This window comes from Tiliqua scincoides, chromosome 1 (genome assembly GCF_035046505.1).
Source record: "Tiliqua scincoides isolate rTilSci1 chromosome 1, rTilSci1.hap2, whole genome shotgun sequence".
Classification (NCBI taxonomy): Eukaryota; Metazoa; Chordata; class Lepidosauria; order Squamata; family Scincidae; genus Tiliqua; species Tiliqua scincoides.
Window position 1 is genome coordinate 193251405 of NC_089821.1, and position 6303 is coordinate 193257707.

A 6303-nucleotide genomic window follows, 5' to 3' on the forward strand; every position below is an offset into this window, starting at 1 on the left:
TATCTGACTATAGTTTTGTCTGATTTTACCGGAGGCCGGTTCCTGAAAAATAAACCACCAGTAATTGTTACCCAAGAACTATACAGTCTCTAATTTATTAAAAATATAGTTTTAATAAAAACATATTTATAAAGATCCTAAAGATACATTTTCTTCATTAACTTTTAAAATTCTGGTGTTCACAACCTTTTTGTAAGCACTATCAGAGTAAGTGCAATGTAAACAATACACCAGTAGTACCCTTAATCAAATCTGTCTTTAAGGGGCCTGGTGTGTTAAGGCAGAGGCTCAACATGTAACATACAATTTATAACACATAACTGGGAGTGTGCAATTCAGTTCCCAGCAGAGGGACAAGCAACAAAGAATGACTGAGCAGGAGCAGCTGCATATACAGGTGCAACCTATTTATCCATGGATTTTTTTATCTTCAGATTTGTCTCAAAGCCAACATGGTGGGGGAAAACTGAAAGTCGCACACACCTTTGCCTCCTTTGCCCTAAGCTGGCATCTTGCTCATTTCCAGGCAGCCCAAAACACTGCCTGGAAGGCCTTGCACAGGCAGGGAATAGCCATGGAAGAGGTTCCGCTTGCGAAGGAACAGTAAGACTCCTGGAACCCCTGAGCCAGGCGAGGCTGAAGAGGGGAAGGGGGGGCAGGAAACCTCTGTAGCCAGAGCACCTGCAGCAAGGTTGAGCACGCACTTGATCGTGCTTGCTCGCGCTCTCACACACTCACTCACTCACACACACACACACACAGGGGCAGGTGCGATAGCAACAGAGGGGACTGCTTTAAAAAACCCAGAGTATTTTCCAATTCTGCCTCCTTCAGACTGAGATGGTGCAGGCTCTCCATGCTCCAGCCTATGGAAAGAAAACAGCCCAGCAAGCAAGCCTTCCCAGCAAGCCAAAGCATGAGATTTAGGCTACAATCTGATCCATACTTTCCTGGGAGTAAGCCCCATTGACTAGAATGGGACTTATTTCTGAGTAGGCAAGCATAGGCCTGAACTCTTAAAAGCTCAGCATCCCACCTGTGAAAGAAGCCTGGACAGCTGGCAATGGGGAGGGCTAGGTACAGAGCCAAGGAGGGGGAGGCGAAGGAACGGGAGGAAGGGGATTGATAACAGCTGCCTTAGTTTTCTTCCAGCCCCAAGTGTCAGGCTGCAGCATATTTGCATAACTCTATGGAATTTTTTCTTAGCTAAGGGTCACTGAAGGAACTCACATAAACAGGTGCATAAATAGGCTCCACCTGTAGTTGCAACACTATTTACTCAGAAGTAGACCCATTGCTTTCCATGGGTGTTGTTCTTAAGTAATGGCGCACCAAACTGTAGCCTGGGTCTTTGTTTCAGATTAAAATGAGAATTCCATTCTGGTGTTTTAAAAATCAGACTCCTAAATTTGGAGGTGTGTGAAATTCTTTAAAAGTGACTTACCAGAAATTTTTCTGAGGCAGCAGCAAAAAGATAAAAAGGAGGCATTTTACCTACTTCTCCAAACTGGAAGGAAGTAGAAGGTGTCTGTGGGAGTAGTTAGAGACTTTCTGAGGAGTAAGTGCCTTACTTCCATTGCAGCAACCCCAATACAGACTACAATTCCCATAAGTATCTTCACTTCTCCTTCTGTTTGGAGAAGAAGCTAAAGTGGCTGCCTCTGAATACCATAATTACTAGTAAAATTTCTGATAAGTAAAACTACACCTTTTTTCTCTCCACCCTATGTCCTGCTTCTCAGCCCAGTCTCACCCACTCCCACGTTGCCAGACAGCTGCTAAGCTTCCCAGAAGCTCCCATTAGCTTCCGCTTCATTCACTGTATTGACCCGGGTATATGTCAACCCAGGTTTTCAAGGTCAATTTTAGGCATACATTTTTTGACTGATACACAAGTATATATGGTAATTTCTGATTGTGGCTTTTATGAATTTCAATTCATAAAAGAGCGCAATCCAAACCTGCAGATCCACTGGTACAGTGGCCACTGCACCAACCAAGGGTGTCACAAACATGCCAAAGAGGCCTGCACTGCCTTGCCAACACTGCACTTGGCCCCGCTGCACCACCACAGCTTAGGATTGGCTGCCCGTCTCTATTCTGGATTCAAAATGATAATTAAGGTTCTTGTTCAGCAAACCATTTCCACTACAGTTTACATAATAGATAGCACTCATAAAATCTTTTCTTCCCTTTTGTAAAATCACTTCGTGCATTTTTTTACCCTGATTTAGAAATTAAAATCTTACCTGTCATTGCCCTTTCATCAATGGATAAAAATGCAAGAAAAGTGATTGGACTGGCATTGGGCCACATTTACTGATAACCAACCAATTATATTTATTGATAAGCCACATTTACTGATAAGCCAATAAGCAGCAAGTCCTGCCTCAAGTTCCTCCCCACTTTAATATGGGCACCTAACCTAGATGAGGCCAAACAATTACCTCTTCCCCAATCTGGCCATTCCCACCCTGATTCCAAGCTGTGGGCTGTCAGTTGACAGCCAAGTTTATCAATGCCAACCCCAAGAGGCTGAGGAACCTGAACTGCACTACGTCCCCCAGACTGGAAAGTATTTGAGGCAGGTTTTCAGTCCAAGTCCGAAGGATTACTAGCCAGTCACACCAAGCTAGACAGCATCTAGGGATCAGTACTGGTCTCCTCTCTGACCTGCTTACTTCAGGGTGCACACCAAAAATCCTACTAGTTGTAACTACACCCATCTCCCAGGAAATACAGAAGAAAAGCTGCAAAACATTCTGGTTTATAACATAAGAAAATTTCCATATATGACAAAATGAAGACTGCAATCCTGTAAACACTTTCTGGAGAAAGCCCCACTGGAGACATCAGAGTGACTACCATATAAACATGCATTAGATTGCAGTGCACTGTGCATCTCTTTCACAGCTCAGATGAATGTTTTTTTCTGTTTTCCTTAGCAGGGTTTTTGATTTGATTCCCCCCCCCTTTTTTGTGAATGGTGGGTAACTGTTTTAAAGGTATCATTATTAGTCTGTAAATAAATAATAATTTATTACTTGCAATGGTTTTGGAGTAGCATACCAACAAAAAATAGATATTACTACCACCTAAAATCATAAGCTTCCTATGAATCAACTGATACAGATAGTTATCTACAGTATATGAAAAAGCAAAACAAGATTCTTCAGTGAAATTCACTGTAAGGAGAAGGTGATTGAAAAGATGATTGTTCTTAATGTAAGTAAATAAAAGATATAGATTATTTGTGCATATTTTTTCATGCTTATATAAACATATACATACATGATGCAGCATCCAAATACTTCAGTGAAATTCACTGCAAAGAAAAGAGCTTTTAAATAATCAGTGTCTACATGCATTTCAAATAAATAATAGAACTTTGGAAGAACTGACAAATTGTTGTCTAGCAGAGAGTGTAGCATAATGACCATCAGGTTTTGTTAAATGATTAATGCTATTAAATGATTAAATCTTTTGAAGTACCAATTCCTGCTGAGCATAAACAGAAGGTGAAACACTTTTAAATCAATTAACTGATGATAGTGGAATAATCTTCTTACTTTAATAAAAGCAATTACTGTATGTCAAGGTTATTCATTTAAAAGGTTTCCAGGATCAGACCACCTCTTCTCCGCTGCTTGAACTCACACTTTCAGTGTTTAGATTAAATACTGTGAATTTGTGAATTTAAAATTCACAAATAATACATCATAAAGTGATGTATTTGAAAAAGCGACAAATACCACCCCATCAGCTGAAGTTGTTTTGGCCAGAATCCAGCAAGCTATGGAATTAGTGTCATAATTCCAAAAGGTGTTTGGACTTGTTTTGTTTTTTTAAAACACCTATCAATCATGTCACATGGAAAATTGAATTTGCAATTAAGGGATATGAATAATTCACAGTGGACATTTCAACAAACAGATCAATTTATAGAAAAGAGACAAAATCAAAACACTACATGGGTGTAGTGCAAGTTTTTTAAGCCTCTTGAAGCAGTAAGTCTAAGCAGTTAATCAGAAGACAGTATTTGCATAAATTTATAGATATAGATGTTGTTGATACAAGCAGAGTTGCAAAATGAAGGGCACAATCCTAACCAGGTCTACTCAAAAGTAAGTCCTATTTTGTTCAATGTGGCTTACTCTCAGAAAAGTGTGGTTAAGGTTTGCAGCTGAAGTTGTACTGCTCACTCTTTTAAGAGTGGGAGCACAGGGAAAATATTACCAGTAAGAGTGTCTGATTAGGTTACATGTGGGTGGGAGTCACTGGCCAAAATATTGCTGCTGCTGCTGCTGCTGCTGCTGCTGCTGTTCTTCAGAACCATGCAAAGTGAAAAATTAGCATAGAGTGCTGAGTATTTAATCTCTTTCCTTTCTGGATCACTTTTCCTCTCTCAGCCAGAAATATCTGACAGGAATTTCCAAGTGTTGCAGAGTATGGCCTCTATAATCTAAATGGATATGGATGTGTAGGAGCATTGGGGCAGTGCAACCCAGAACACTGCCTGATGCCATCCCATCTCTACTGCTTCTTCCTCTGCATGTGCGCCGCGCACACACAATCATCTACTATCTTCAAATTCTGAAATGAAGGACTTCCAGTTTGATTTAAAGAGAATGATAGCACTACCTGTCCTGCATTACAGCAGCACCACAACAGCCACCACTGTATTCTGCAGGGCTAGGGAAATATTGGAAGGTCTCCTTGAGACATTAGTTTCCTTACATCATGTTAAGCCCCATCCTGCCCAATAGGGATACTCAGATCTGGACCTGCTCAAATACTGGCAGTGAAATGTGTAACCCCATGTACAGCTTTCAGGCTCAGGGCAGCAAATGCTTCCTCCATCATCCCCATTCTCTCCTGGGCCTGAACCATCTTCTTTCCACTCTCCCTCTCCCAAGTATTGTGATCCCTGTAAATTAAACCAGAAGTCCAACACTTTAATGTTTGATGAAACCAAACATGGAAAAAGGTAAGAGGGCTGATAATCTATTTTCTGCTTGCCTTTAACTTGCATCCTCAGTGGTTTGCAGGGAGGCATTTACAAAGCTAGCTTCATGTAGGTTAGTGGAGGTGCTGAGCTATGCAGGTAGAAAGAGATAGTACTGGGTCATTTTCTAGAGAACCCCAGTACTTAGAATTGATACTATCTTTAACAGAAGAGGAAAGAATAAATAGAAGACTATCACCCCTCCTTTCCTCCCACCAGTGCATCATAAAAACTTACCAGCATGGGGGGATGGAGATAATGAGAAAGATTTCATTCACATCAGTCTATTTTGAACAATGATTGGTAGGAGAGAAAGTAAGGAAGGGCCAATCTGCTTCTCAATGACTCAGAAAAGCCACTAGGAACTGGATTGCAGTTGCTACTACTCTCTTGTCCCGCTTTGTGGTTCACCACCCTCTTCCAGCCCACTACCTAAAGTGAAGATTTCACTTAACCTCATGGCTAAGCCGCCCCTGTTTACCTGATACAAAAGTTTGTTCAAACAAATTTGTAGCTCAGGAACCATTAATAAGGACCCAGGGTCACCAAGAAGTAATAATCCTTGGACATATCATTAGCTAAATAGCCTCCTTAGTTCATCTATAGCCATGCCTACAACTAAGCAGGGGGGAATTCCTGGCTATAAATATCACATCCTGACTTCAAAGCCAGTAAGTGCTAATACTGTCTTACTTTCCCATCATCACACTTTCCAACAACATAATAGGGATGTGAAAAAAATTAAAATATTCATTTCTATTTTTGTTTCCTTGCTTTGTTTGGTGGCCTGACCCATTTTGTTGGGTTGGTTCAACATCTTGCTTTGTTTCATGCCCAGCTTGGAGGGTTGCTTCATTTCTATTTTGATCCTTTTTTTTTTTAAATTGTTTCCCATTGATTTCAATAATTAAAATTCAATGTATTTTAACTTTTTTCCAGAATTGGATGAAATTTACATGGATGGAAGCCCTCCATGAAGGGACAAAGCCAGCTAAATTTCATCCAAAATTTTATCTAAAATTTCAAATTGCTGCTGGGTTTTCATTCCAAGGGCAAATGAATTTTTATCATTTTAAAAGGTTTCTGCTAATATGGCCAATTTGCATGAAAGTCAAAGGTAACTGGGATATGTTCCTATGTCAGATCCCTGGTAAATTCCAGAAAGTTCAGTAACATGCGGGACTTATGGCAAAGTCTTTTAAACATGTTAACCGAACACCACTGAAACAAATACATGCTGAAACAAATAAATAGCCAGCCGTGCATGTGCAGACCTCTGTACATACAGAGCTTCCTTC